Source organism: Berghia stephanieae, chromosome 15, assembly GCF_034508935.2.
Source record: "Berghia stephanieae isolate SIO BIC M18660-M18661 chromosome 15, UCSD_Bste_1.3, whole genome shotgun sequence".
NCBI lineage: Eukaryota > Metazoa > Mollusca > Gastropoda > Nudibranchia > Aeolidiidae > Berghia > Berghia stephanieae.
The window spans coordinates 8,556,653-8,569,152 of record NC_088374.1 but is presented as its reverse complement, the minus strand read 5'-3'; the positions used below and the strand labels follow the sequence as shown (position 1 = coordinate 8,569,152).

Genomic DNA, 12,500 nt, shown 5'->3' with positions numbered 1-12,500 from the left:
CGATCGCTTATTGTAATTATGGTTTATTTATTTTGTCACTCAATACACGTTCAAAAGGTCTCAATTAAAAAAAAAAAAAAAACAAAACAAAAAAAAAAACAACTGTTGTTTGAGTTTGACATGACTTAGGCCCCTACCGCACCAGGACAGGACTGTCCCGAAAGGAATTTGTCCTGTCCCACTGTAGAAAACTTATATTCAAAAGAGGTACCGCACTAGGACAGAACTGTCCCGGAACACAACTCGCGTATCGCTTGCGCAAATGCATTATCAATATGGATGAAATAGAGGTTGCATGTGTCTGTGCTTTACTGCTTAGAAAAAAGAAAAATGACATGGCGCCGCCAAGACCGGAACATGTTTGTCCTTATGCGACAGGCGGCTACATTTTTCTACTATCACACATGATGAACATGGGACTGGGACAGTCCTGTCCCCTCGATTTTGTAGCAATTCACAAACGGCTCGGGACACAATAGGACTGTTTTGTCCCGTCACGATAGGTGCGGTACATTTCACTTTTATTACATAGGTTACAGATTTGGGACAGGACTGTCCCGGGACAAGTTCAGGTTTTCGTTCAACCGAGTCATCAATCACATGATTTGTTGCTGTCCAACAATTTACCAGAAGATTTTTGACCAATCAAAACATGGAATTTGTGACACACCTTCACACGTGCTCGGGCAAGCATAGTTTGTTGTTTATAAACAATAACGTGAATGAAATCGACCTCTCTCTCTCTCTCTCTCTCTCTCTCTCTCTCTCTCTCTCTCTCTCTCTCTCTCTCTCTCTGATCATTGTTATTGTTTTCATACCACCAAATGGGCGAATAGTACCACATGATTTCCTCGATCAAATTATAAACGTTTAAATGTACACATAGTTTTCTGTGTTGGTTCCATTGATCAAGTGGGAGAGCAGTGTGTATTTTTCTTAGACACATGCCATCGATAGTAAAAACCTGTGCAGGTCGCCGTATTTACCAATCACTGTCATTGTTTACATTATGACGACTGTCCGAGAGGCGTGGTTTTCTAAGTGTCTATAGATAGTATGCAGATGACGTCACTCAGGCCTTTGTTATTGTTTTTGCCATCCGCATTTGTGAGTTGTTCTCACTAAACTGTATTAACCAGACTATAAAAGTTCATGGTTACACAGAGTTTGTGTGTTGGTCCGTTATACTTCCGGATGGCAATGTTGTGAACTCCTTGGCCAAGCGCATTCTATCTATTGGATATTTCTTAACCCTTTCCTTACCACCTACAGCAAAACCGTCCCATTTGTTGTAAGACACAATATACATTTTTTTTTACTTCACATTGATCTTTGTTTAATTGATAAGAACATAAAGTTGTTTTGTAGAGAGATTGTTTAAGTTTAAAAAAAAAAACAACAATTTTTCTGCTGGGTAAGTCTGCCAGTTTTGGAAAAATACTGAAAATGATCGGTAAGGAGAGAGAGTTAACAACTGTAAACACGCTGCTTTGTTTATGAAATTTGGAAACATACTCACTGTGTGGGGCTGAACAAAATGACCAATCGTGATACTATTATTAGATATTTCAAAAGCTGTGAACACTTTTCACCACGTGGGTGACTTTGAGCACATTTTGTAATGTGACCAATGACCTCGAGAAAGGTAATGCGGATAATCCCAATTGACCAGGAGATTTTTGACCGATCAAATCACGTGATCTGTGACACACCTTCTCAAGTCCGCTCGGACAAACATATCTGATTGTTTGCAAACAGTACAATGAATGACAACGACATCTCATTGCTCTTTGTCATTGGTTTTTGACCTCTGGTTTGGCGATTAATTCTCATTCAGACTATAGATAGAACGAAGCAACGTCACCCATGTCTTTGTTATTGTTATTTTTGGCTTCCGTGTTTATGAGTAATTTTTCACTTAATTGTATTAATCAGACTATAGATAGTTCGAAGATGACGTCACTCAGGTATTTGTTGTCACACTCACCGTAGCCATCGTTATGTTATAGCCTGATACTGAAATCCAAAAGGACTGGCAGTTTGACGTCATTATTTGTTTTTTTTGCACCGCCTAGTGAGTTGTTAGTAGAGCTCATGGAAACAAGTTATTTCATTGGTTGAACTATTGAATACAACTCACGATTTGTTTTCTTTTGTGGCAAAAGACTGGCGTTTTGACATCATTTTTTGGTCAGTGTCAGCGTGGCCTTCGTAAAGTTATGTCCTGATACTGACCAAAAAATGACGTCAAACTGCCAGTCCTTTTGGATTTCAGTGTCAGGCTATAACATCACGATGGCTACGGTGAATGCGAGTGACAGCGACTGACTGACAAATGCCACTCTATAATAATATAGTGATACTATGCGGTTATGTGGTCTAGTGGTGTGACACTCGCTTTCGGATCGGCTACAGTGTCAGGCCATAACTTTACGAAGGCCACGCACATACTCACAGTCCATTCATCAATCTCATCTCTCGATGACTCGAATGACTCATTCATTGCCTCTCAATGACATGTCGTTGCCTACATAAGATTTTTTTGGCCACAAAACTCAAATTGAGCTTTGAACTTTTATATAGCTCAATATCCGCTAAATGTGCTTAAAGCGCTTTACAGGGAGTCCCTGGTCAACAGCAACATAATTTATCGTGTAAGACGGGACATGACGCCCGTTAGGCGATGTTACAATTTTTTCGGACAAAGACAGCGCTGTTAACGACCAGGTACTCAGTTTACACATGAGTACGGTGAGAGAATGTGAGTAAAGAGTCATTTCAAGGACTCAACTATGCGCCGAGCGAGGCTCAATCCCAGGACCTTCCGATCCGAAAGCGAGTGTCATACGACTAGACCACATAGCCGCATGGTATCACTATATAGAGTGGCATTTGTCAGTCGCTGTCACTCGCGGTCCATTCATCAATCTCTCGATGACCATGACTCATTCATTGCCTCTCAATGACATGTCGTTGCCTGCATAAGATGTTTTTGGTCAGAAAACTCAAATTCTTCAAATTATGTATATGTGACCCCTCGTCCCAAAACGGTATTAAGTCGGAATGATTAAGATGCTGAAAATGGAATTTGTAGCCAGAAATATCATGCTTAAGTTGAGTTTATATGCTTTATAGAGGAGAAGGAATATCATATTTTACTGTGCTAAATACCAACGTTTCATATTTTTGACCAGTTTGACTATAATTTGACTTTTTAGCATCTGGTCCATCCCGACATAATACTATTTTGAGACGGGGGGTCACATATATCGATCGATTAAAAATGACCTTACACTCGTCTTTGTCAACAATAACTCTCAAACCTGAGACTTCTGAACAGCTAGTCCCAGGTTTGAGAGGATTTCGTTGTTGTTGTTATTGTTGTCAAGATATCAAAATAAGTCATTTTAATCGATTGTCTATAGATAGTATGCGCTTGGCTAAGAAGCTCATAACATTGCCATCCGGAAGTATAACGAACCAACACACAAAACTGTGTGTATCCATGAACGTTTATAGTCAGGTTAATACAGTTCAGTGAGCATTACTCATAAACGCTGATGGCAAAAAACAAAAACAATGACCTGAGTGACGTCAACTTCGAACTATCTATGAAGGACGAGTTTTCTGGTCAAAAACGGTTTTTTTTTTTTTTTTTGGGGGGGGGGGGGGGGGGGGGGGGTTCTTTCTTTCTTTCTTTCTTTCTTTCTTTCTCTCTTTCTTTCTTTCTTTCTTTCTTTCTTCTTTTCAACAACTCTTAAACCTGGGACTTCTGACCAGCTAGTCCCAGGTTTGAGAGGATTTTGTTGTTGTTGCTGCTGCTGTTGTTGTTGTTGTTGTTGTTGTCAAGATATCAAAATAAGTCATTTTCATCGAGAATCATCGGTATATTATGAAGGACGAGTTTTCTGGCCAAAAACGTGTTTTTTTTTTGGGGAGGGGGGGGGTTGTTTTCTTTCTTTCTTTCTTCTTTTCAACAACTCTCAAACCCTTTGACTTCTGACCTGAACAGTCCCAGGTTTGAGAGGATTTTGTTGTTGTTATTGTCAAGATATCAAGATAAGTCATTCTCATCGATCGGAGAATCAAAGCCTATTTAAGTGTGAGTGCGTGTTTGTGATTGTGTGTGTTTGTGTGTGTGTGTGTGTGTGATTGTGCGTGTGTGTGTGTGTGTTTGTGATTGTGTGTGTGTGTGTGAGTGCGTGTGTGTGTGTGTGTGTGGGGTTTTTTGTGTGTTTTTTTTTTTCCACTTTTTGTTTCATTTATGTCTGTGTGGGGATATTATGTATATGCTGTAACCAAATAAAAAATTGCCTTCCAGGACAATAAAGATGTTATTATTATTATTATTATTATTATTATTATTATTATTATTATTATTATTATTATTATTATTATTATTATTACTAATATTATTATTATTATGATTATGATTATGATGATTATTATTATTATTATTATTATTATTATTATTATTATTATTATTATTATTATTATTATTATTATTATTATTATTATTATTATTATTATTATTATTATTATTATTATTATGAAGGACAAGTTCTCTGGCAAAAAGGGATTTTTTTTCTTTTCTTCCTTTCTTCCAAGTATGGCAGAGTAATGACCCGCGGCTCTGTCTTCTTGCATCGTGTTATGTTATTGTTGTGTGTATGGGCATGATCTATAGATAGAATGCGCTTGGCCAAGGAGTTCACAACATTGCCATCCGGAAGTATAACGGACCAACACACAAACTCTGTGTAACCATGAACTTTTATAGTCTGGTTAATACAGTTTAGTGAGAACAACGCACAAACGCGGATGGCAAAAACAATAACAAAGGCCTGAGTGATGTCATCTGCATACTATCTATAGATAGTTCGAAGATGACGTCACTCAGGTCTTTGTTATTGTTTTTTGCCATCCGCGCTTATGAGTAATGCTCACCAAACTGTTTTAAGCCGACTATAAGCGTTCATGGATACACACAGTTTTGTGTGTTGGTCCGTTATACATCCGGATGGCAATGTTATGAGCTTCTTAGCCAAGCGCATACTATCTATAGATAGAATGCGCTTGGCCAAGGAGTTCACAACATTGCCATCCGGAAGTATAACGGACCAACACACAAACTCTGTGTAACCATGAACTTTGATAGTCTGGTTAATACAGTTTAGTGAGAACAACTCACAAACGCGGATGGCAAAAACAATAACAAAGGCCTGAGTGACGTCTTCTGCATACTATCTATATTAACTTTCCATGTGCTCGAGGTTATTGGTCACATTGCAAAATGTGCTCAAAGTGACCCACTTAGTGATAAGTGTTCACAGCTTTTTCGATATCTAACATCACGATTGGTCATTTGATTCAGCTTGACACATGGGTATGTTGATACCATTTGTAAACAAAGCAGCGTGTTAAGAAATATCCAATCGTTGGACAGCAACAAATCATGTGATTGATGACCTGGTTGGACGAAAACATGAATATAGATCGCTCCCATTGTGTAGCCTTGTGGTTGACGCATCCTGTCAGCTAATCTGTGTAAGAAGCAAATAAACGTATAGATAGTAGTATGCTATATTCTGATACATACATACTGACTGAACTGATCCATCATTCCATTTACCCGCGCCTGTCCATCGTCTTCTTCGTCTATTGTTGTCGATCTAGCCATATATCCATCCACGCCACACACACACACACACACACACACACATAGTCTCTCTCTCTCTCTCTCTCTCTCTCTCTCTCTCTCTCTCTCTCTCTCTCTCTCTTTCTCTCTTATTTACTCACTTGCCTTGAGCAAGTCACCTAGCCTTAACTCAATTTGCAGCGCTGCACTGCGACTGACGCCTGGGTTATTCCAGTCTTCCTTTGGAATAGACCCAAGAGAAAAATTTCCCCTATGGGATGAATAAAGAGAATTTCATTTAATTTCATTTCATTTTCATAAAAATAACCGTTTGGTCTCCTTTAAACACGACGATTTAACCATTAGAAACAGTAAAATGAAATTAAGCTTTTATATAGTGCAATATCCACTTAACGTGCTCAAAGCGCTTTACACGGGATCCCTGGTCAACAGGAAAGGTACATGACGCCTGGTAGGCGATATTACACTTTTTTTTTTCGGACAGAGACAACGCTGTTAACAGTAACAGCCAGATACTGATTTTACACCTGAGGACGGTGAGAGAATGTGAGTAAAGTGCCTTCTCCAAGGGCTCAACTATGCGCCGAGCGAGCGAGGCTCGAACCCAGGACCTTCCGATCCGAAAGCGAGTGTCATACCACTAGACCGCATAGCCGCACAACGAATAATCTCAGTGTGTATGTTGTAGTGTAAGTTATAACACATTGTGACCCATCGTCTCAAAACGGTATTATGTCGGAACGAACCGCATGCCTAAAAGCCGAATTAAAAAATGTTCAACTGGTCGATAATATAAATTGTTGGCATTGGCACCCTAAAATATGGTTGCCATTCTCCTCAATAAAACATATAAACTCAACACAAGTCTGATATTTCTGGCTATTAATTCAATTTTCAACATTTTAACCAACCCGACTTAATAGGGAATGAGATTAGCGGAAGAGTAGCGTCCCTTGATTGGACGTCACCCATAGTCTGTGACGTCACCGGCGGAAAAGTTATTAGAGAGAGATCGTCATGTTGGTGGTGCGCTGCGCATTAGTGCCGCGCTGAAGACCGGTCTGGACCGCGGTCCGACGGTCTTTTAGCTGTGAACCGAAGACCGGTCCCAGAGGGGAAGACCGGCGCCGGTCCTCACTTCTTATCACCTTTCAACTAGTGCGGGGCGGTCCTTGCAAGGACCACGGTCCTACGGTCTCGCGCCATAGCCTACTACTTCCCCAGCGATTCGTTGCTTCGGTTGCCTATCTTCCACCAATCACCACCCATCCCACTTAATTAATCGCACCCACCCCCCTTTACCATACACTAAACGACACAGACGACCATACAGGCAGACGACCACCAACCTCCACTCCGCAAACCGCCCTTTCGTGTGTGAGATGGGGGGAACAGGAGGCGCACGCCTTGGACGATTCCATTATACGGGGTAAATTTCAAAATTTACTACACCATAATAATCGCAATGACAATGATCTATGGTGAAGGCATGACCCCTCTTCTCTAATGGGTTATTGTTTGAAATGTATGTGACTACAAAAGATGTGTGTTTTGTGTGTGGTGTGTGTGTGTGTTGTGTGTGTGTGTGTGTGTGTCGAACCTAGCAAGTAGCAAATCCGATTTTTTGTTTTCTTTTGTCCATCTCTTGTCACCACTCCTTTCTATCGCAGTGTTGTCATTTAAAATAATACAATAATATTAAAATTTCGTTTGGTGTTATTACTAATACTAATCAAATAATATGAGTTTCATTAGTTTCTTCCTTCCAAAAAACCCAGTTATAACGTCTGAATTTTAAAAAAGTCCAATAGAATATTTGGGGACCCCGATAGCTCAGTTGATAGAACACTCTCTTTATACGCAAAGGGCCAGAGATCGATCCCGGGTGCAGTCGATTTTTTTTCTGAATCCCTGTCTACTCAGCAATGAATGGGTAGCTGAGTTTGTTAGATCTGGCGAAAAGTCACCATCGACCCCTCTTATCACCTCATCCACCCCCTCTTATTATAACTTCACGTCTCTCTCTTACTCTTCAATGCTCGCTGCCCTCTAATGTGTGTGTGTGTGTGGGGGGGGGGGGGAGGGGGTAGGAGTTGCGTGTGTGTATCAACGCCACGAACAACTCGATCAACGCCTTGGGCGATGCCATTATCTCCGTTAATGGGGATAAATTTCAAATTTTATTAAATTATCGAAGTAACAATGAAGTACGGTGAGCAAATAAAGAAGGCATCACCCCTCTTCTCTAATTAGGTTACAATTTGAAATGAGTGTGACTACTCCGTGTGTTTTACTCCTGTAGGCCACGGTTTTCATCGTGTAGCGGTCTTTAACGGTTCAAGAATGAACGATCCCACACTCTCAAAGGTCAAACCGGTTCGAATTTCCAACAGTCTCTCAGGAATGTTCAATGTCGAAAAGGACCGGTCCTAGGACCGGTCCTTGCGGTCTTCATTTCCCAAGGACCGTAGGACCGTGGTCCTTAAGCTTGCCAAGGACCGCCCCGCACTAGTGCGCATGCGTCTCTCGGCCTCTCTCGTCCTCTGATCGTATCATAAAGGTCTTTTGTTTCTTGTTGTTCTTTGTTCTGTCAAATTTATAGTTCCGACCCATCTATAGATAGTATGCGCTTGGCTAAGAAGCTCATAACATTGCCATCCGGAAGTATAACGGACCAACACACAAAACTGTGTATATCCATGAACGTTTATAGTCGGGTTAATACAGTTCAGTGAGCATTATTCATAAACGCGGAGTCAAAAAACAATAACAAAGACCTGAGTGATGTCATCTGCATACTATCTATACTCCTCGAGACTGATTGACAGTGCCGCTACTCTGTGGTCTAGTGGTATAACACTGGCTTTCGGATCGCAAGGTCCTGGGTTCGAGCCTAGCTCGCTCGACGCTTAGTTGAGTCCTTGGAGAAGGTTTTTCACTCACATTCTCTCGCCGTACTCAGGTGTGAAATGAGTACCTGGCCGTTAACAGCGTTGTCTCTGTCCGAAAAAAAATAATAATTGTAATATCGCCTAAAAGCCGTCATGTCCCGTCCTACATGTTAAATGTTGCTGTTAGCCAGGGACCCCTTGTAGAGCGCTTTGAGCACGTTTAGTGGATATTGCACATTATAAAATCTCAATTTTTAAATATATATTTTTAAGTGTAAGTTATAATACATAATATTATCTTATCATAAAGGTCTTTTGTTTCTTGTTGTTCTTTATTCGGTCACATTTATAGTTCTGACCTGTCTATACTCCTCGAGACTGAAATACAGAGACAAATGCGACCCATCGTCTCAAAACGGTATTAAGTCGGAATGATTAAGATGCTGAAAATGGAATTTGTAGCCAGAAATATCGTGCTCAAGTTGAGTTTATATGCTTTACAGAGGAGAAGGAATATCATATTTTACTGTGCTAAATACCAACGTTTCGTATTTTTGACCAGTTTAACTATAATTTGACTTTTTAGCATCTGGTCCATCCCGACATAATACCGTTTTGAGACGGGGGGGGGGGGGGGTCACATATTATCGTATCATAAAGGTCTTTTGTTTCTTGTTGTTCTTTATTCGGTCACATTTATAGTTCTGACCTGTCTATACTCCTCGAGACTGAAATACAGAGACAATAAATAGAAAACGTTTGGAGTGGCAGTAACTGGGGTTTTTATAGATAGTTCGAAGATGACGTCACTCAGGTCTTTGTTATTGTTTTTTGCCATCCGCGCTTATGAGTAATGCTCACTGAACTGTATTAACCTGACTATGAACGTTCATGGATACACACAGTTTTGTGTGTTGGTCAGTTATACTTCCGGATGGCAATGTTATGAGCTTCTTTGCCAAGCGCATACGATCTATAGCAGGCGATATGTATCTATGTCACACCGGCCGTGACTAGGAGGTTAACATCCTCTCGTTTATAATACATATTAATAACTCATTCAATCCTAACACCGACTAACTATATCCGTAGTTTATCCTGGGTTACTTTTACCCCATGCCCATTTATTTGTTACATTTTTTTTCTGAGACAAATTATAGGCGCAGTATAGGGAATGAGATTAGCGGAAGAGTAGCGTCCCTTGATTGGACGTCACCCATAGTCTGTGAGGTCACCGGCGGAAAAGTTATTATGAGAGAGAACTTCATGTTGGTTGTGCGCATGCGTCTCTCGTCCTCGCGGAAGCCTGGGTTATTCCAGTCTTCCCCTTGGAATAGACCCTAAAGACAAATTTCCCCATGGGGATGAATAAAGGGATTTTAAAAAAATTATTTATTTTTGGGAAACTACTGAAAAGGATCGGTAAGGAGAGAGTTAAACTTAAACCCATCAATATTCAAACGCTGTGTTTTAGGCTACGGATAGTCGCCGACGTTTCTTGTGTCAATATTTTCAGTAAATATTTAATCCCGGGTGACTCCTTATCTTAAAGTTTAACGTCATCATCATCATCATCATCATCATCATCATCATCATCATTATTATTATTATTATTATTATTATTATTATTATTATTATTATTATTATTATTATTATTATTATTATTATTATTATTATTATTATTCGATATAGCGCCAGTATCCACAAATTTAGTAATGTATTTATGTCTTTATTGTTTTTTGTTGTTGGCTGAAGAAGGGTTTTGAGCCCGAAACGCTAAACTCATCAAAACGCCATGTTTACGGATAGGCTCCGACGTTTATTGTCTCAATATTGCCATTCAAATTTTTAATCCCGGGCCACTTCTTCTTATCTTAAGGTTAAACGTCAGACATACAAAGGAATGATTATATGTTAGATTAGTTATCTTTCTTTTTTTTTTTTTAACATATGTTAATCTTTTGGAGTTTCACATCCATGTGACTTGACGACTTATGCCTCGTGGTGAAAGCGGCTTGAGACACTTCACTGAAAGCGAGGACGAGAGAGACGCATGCGCAAAACCAAATTGACGTTCTCTCTGTAAGGTGACGTCCAATCAAGGGATGCTACTCTTCCGCTAATCTCATTCCCTATAGCCTGGCACTGAAATCCAAAAGGACTGACATTTTGACGTCATTTTTTAGTCAGTATCAGGCCATAACTTTACGAAGGCCACGGTTATAGCCTGACACTGAAATCCAAAAGGACTGGCAGTTTGACGTCATTTTTTGGTCAGTATCAGGCCATAACTTTACGAAGGCCACGGTTATAGCCTGACACTGAAATCCAAAAGGACTGGCAGTTTGACGTCATTTTTTGGTCAGTATCAGGCCCTAACTTTATGAAGGCCACGGTTATAGCCTGACACTGAAATCCAAAAGGACTGGCAGTTTGACGTCATTTTTTTGGTCAGTATCAGGCCATAACTTTACGAAGGCCACGGTTATAGCCTGACGCTGAAATCCAAAAGGACTGGCAGTTTGACGCCATTTTTTTTGTTTTTTTGCACCGCCTAGTGAGTTGTTAGTATTTGACGTCATTTTTTGGTCAATGTCAGGCCACAACTTTACGAAGGCCACGGTTGCAGGGTATTTCACAGGACATGGGAAATTTAGATTTAAGAAGAATAATATTTGAGTTGAAAAAAATGTTACAGAAAAGGCTCGATGCGCATTCTTGTTTTTGATGACACCAAGGCTGTAATGATGATAATGATAATGATGATGATAATAATAACAATGATAATAATAATTATACTAATAATAATAATAATAATAATAATAATAATAATAATAATAATAATAATAATAATAATAATAATAATAATAATAATAATAATAATAATAATAATGATAATAATAATAATTATAATAATAATAATATGGAATTTGTACTTTTATGATAGACAACAACAAACCGTGAAAGCATGTATTGAGCGTTGGCCTGTTCTTGTCATAAACAAATTATGCCAGTCATATGTTCTGATGCACAAAATCAAAACACGTTTTTGTTTGTTTGTTTGTTTTGTTTTGTTTTTTTTTTTAAAAGGTAAACATAACTTTTATCTTCAAAAATTGGTAATGGTAGATCAATCAAACAAAAAGTGATAAACCCCCCCCCCCCCCAAAAAAAAAATAAATAAAATAAAACAAAAAAAAAAAAAACAAAAAAAACACACAATAATATGATACTAAATATGAAATGTTTCGGCTTCAATCCCTTCTCCAGCCAATAACGACTACATGTATCTACTGTTTTAGTTGTTGGCTGAAGTTGTGATATTTAACCCATTCTCTCTCTATAGATAGTTCGAAGATGACGTCACTCAGATATTTGTTATTGTTTTTTGCCATCCGCGTTTATGAGTAATGCTCACTGAACTTTATTAACCCGACTATAAATGTTCATGGATACACACAGTTTTGTGCATACTATCTATCTATCTATCTATCTATCTATCTATCTATCTATCTATCTATCTATCTATATATATATATATTTTTTTTTTCAATCTTTTATAAATTTTAAACTTTTCCTCTTATTTTTTATTTTTTAAAATTTTTATTATTATTCTCCTTTCTATATCTTAAAAAAAATTGAGCTTTATATAGCGCAATATCCACTAAATGTGCTCAAAGCGCTTTACAAGGTGTCCCTGGTCAACAGCAACATTTAACATGTAGTACGAGACATGCCACTGTAAGGCGATATTACAATTTTTCGGACATAGACACTGCTGTTAACGGTCAGGTACTCATTTTACACCTGAGTACGGTGAGAGAATGTGAGTAAAGAGCCTTTTCCAAGGACTCAACTATGCGCCGAGCTGTAAATATACCAAAGAGTCATGCTGAGCAAAATGACCAATTGTAACATTGGAAACTATGAACGCTTTTCACTATGTGGGT

The 12,500-nt window shown here is 38.9% G+C and overlaps 1 protein-coding gene across 1 annotated transcript in view; it reads left to right on the top strand.

Annotated features, from left to right (window-relative positions):
- LOC144960651 (alpha-1,3-mannosyl-glycoprotein 2-beta-N-acetylglucosaminyltransferase-like) overlaps positions 1–12,500 on the top strand; it is a 77,427-nt gene that overhangs the window by 16,103 nt on the left and 48,824 nt on the right. The window lies entirely within an intron of this gene.